Here is a 2,932-nt window from a genome sequence, read left to right on the forward strand (position 1 = left end):
AAAAAAAATATGATCCTATTGCCGTTTTGGGCCCCCCTTGAATTGATAAGAACGTGGACATTGATTTTTTTTTTTAAACAAGTTTTATTAATTTTCCGTTCGGGTATTGAGGAAGCAACATGGTGGTTGGGTAGTACATAATCCAAGAACATACGTACATACATACGTCAGTTTACATCATCAAAAATGTCCTCTCCGTTTCCCTTAGTTATTATACCAAATTCAAATCAACACATTGCTAGTTATAACTCAATCGTTTAAAACATTTATCAACAGCTTTTGACTTATAGGTCTCCAGGTCCTGTTTTTAACTTTTCTCCGATTTCAGTTACAGTATTCCAGTTGGCTTAATGTCCATCGTATTTAGGTTTCGGATAACCCACCGTTCCCTTAGTTCATTTACAAAATAGTTATCATGTCTAAAATACACTTATTATTTATTCAGATAAATTCTTAGTTTATTTCACAATCATAGCCTACTTCTCATTCTAATATCATCGCTTAGGAAATGCCCATCGTTTGAGTTGACGCAGAAAGGTAATATAAATGATTGTTAAATCTTTTAACAAATGTATAGGGATTTTTGCCCCCACCTTGATTCTACTGTGGTATATAGCCCTGTCTGTTGCTAGTTGTATGCTGGTGAATTAAAAATGAAGGCTGATCAAAGCGTGGAAGTTTCTATATTTTACAAACGGAAGAGGGCGCCAATTTATAACACAAAAATTCGTTTCCATCATACATTGTAAACTGCTGTTTCTCCGACTGCCGAAGGATGGGGGAGCAGCACCTGATATAACCACGCATGTAAAAACAAAATGTGAGCCTGAAATGCCTTTGAAATCAGTGCATCAACGGTATAAATCTATGTTAATAATAATAAAATTGATGAAATCTAGGATTTTTATGTCGTTTTTATTTATCAGCAGAGTCTCTTAACTTAAGAAGTGGGAGAATATTTGCAAGTATGCTTTTAATTCAGGTTGGCTCCGTGGGCCCTTTAAGAAAATGCAGTTGGGCAGAGTTGGATCCCAGGGTTTTCTTTCCAAAGGACTAAGGGGTGTGCCAAATGTTTCATGGCAAAATATCCTGCCTTGAAACAAGATTGGCAGGAAATTCAGGAAGTGTCCTTCTGAGGTCAAACCATTTCAAGCTTGGGACCATTTCTCCGGGACTAACAACCCAGTTTTAATGGCCCTCGTTTTATTCTGCTCAGCTTGACGCGAAAGCCGTAGGAACTCATGCAGGACCATCGGAGAGCTGGAATGCGACGGGTGGACAATTTGCTTTATTTACTTTATGTTTTTATTGATTATTAATTCAATTTAACTATTAGAAGAGGCAACCAGACATTCTTTTCAGGATACAGAATAACAAAGTTGGAAGGGACCTCGGAGGTCATCCAGTCCAACCCCCTGCTCAGGCAGGAAACCCTATACTATTTCAGGCAATTGGCTGCCCCGGTCTCTTCTTAAAAACCTCCAGTGTTGGAGCACCCACAACTTCTGGTGGCAGGCTGTTCCACTGGTTAATGGTCCTCATTGTTAAGAAGTTTCTCCTTAATTCCAGGTTGCTTTTCTCCTTGACTAGTTTCCATCTGTTATTTCTTGTCCTGCCTTCTGGTGCTTTGGAGAATACAGTAGGTTGACCCACTCCTCTTAATGGCAAGCCCCATAGATATTGGAACACTGCTATCATGTCACTCCTAGTCATTAGAACATATATTAATAGAGTTGGAAGAGACCTTGGAGGTCTTCTAGTCCAGCCCCCTGCTCAAGCAGGAGACCCTATAGTACCATTCCAGACACACGGCTGTCCAATCTCTTCTTGAAAACCTTGAGTGATGGAGCATACACAACTTCTGGAGGCAAGCTATTCCACTGGTTAGGGACCTTGAAGGTCTTCTAGACGAACCCCCTGCTCAAGCATGAGACTCTGGCCTAGACCGTTTCAGACAGGTCGACCCCCACTTCTCTCTGTGACATTTTCAACGCTGACTTACTCAGCATAGTGATTGGGAAAGAGGAAGGGTGTTCGTGCCTTCGTGCATTTGCTCAAGGACTGTTGAAGGAGTTCCTTATTCATAATGGAAAAGATGTCTGCAATGCTTTCCTGTCCTTTATATTGAAGGATGTATCCATAAAAGGCATTACGGGAAGTCCTCGGCTTACAGCTGTTCATTTAGCAACCTCAATGGCACTGAAAAAAACGACTTATGAACGTTGTTCACAGTTAACGACCTTCGCAGCATCCCCGTGGTCACGTGATCAAAATTCAGGCGCTGGGCAACTCGCTCGTACTTATGTCCGTGGCCAGGTCCCAAGGTCACGTGATCTCCCCGTTGCGACACCCCCTCCCCCCTGACAAGCAAAGTCAATGGGGGAAGCCACTTTCCCTTAACTATCAGCCTATTAACTGATCATGGGTGGTGATTCCCTTAACTGTGGCAGGAGAGGTCGTCAAACAGGGCAAAGCTCCCTTCACAAGTGTCTCGCTTAACAACAGATATTTTGGGCTCCATTATGCGCATAAGTCGAGGACTTTATACCTGAAAGGCAGGACAAGAAGCAACGGATGGAAACTAATCAAGGAGAGAAGTAACCTGGAATTAAGGAGGAATATTCCTGACAGTTGGAACAATTAACCAGTGGAACCACCTGCCTCCAGAAGCTGTGAATGCTCCAACACTGGAGGTTTTTAAGAAGAGACTGGACAGCCACTTGTCTGAAATGGTATGGTATTTCCTGCCTGAGCAGGGGGTTGGACTAGATGACCTCCAAGGTACCTTCCAACATATTATTATTATTATTAGTTTTTAAGAGGAAACTGGACAGCCATTTGTCTGAAATGGTATAGGCTTTCCTGCCTTAGTATGGGGTTGGACTAGATGACCTCTAAGGTTCCTTCCAACATCATCATTATTATTATTTTA

Source organism: Protobothrops mucrosquamatus, unplaced genomic scaffold (assembly GCF_001527695.2).
Source record: "Protobothrops mucrosquamatus isolate PMUCROS unplaced genomic scaffold, P.Mucros_1.0 scaffold3522, whole genome shotgun sequence".
Lineage (NCBI taxonomy): Eukaryota > Metazoa > Chordata > Lepidosauria > Squamata > Viperidae > Protobothrops > Protobothrops mucrosquamatus.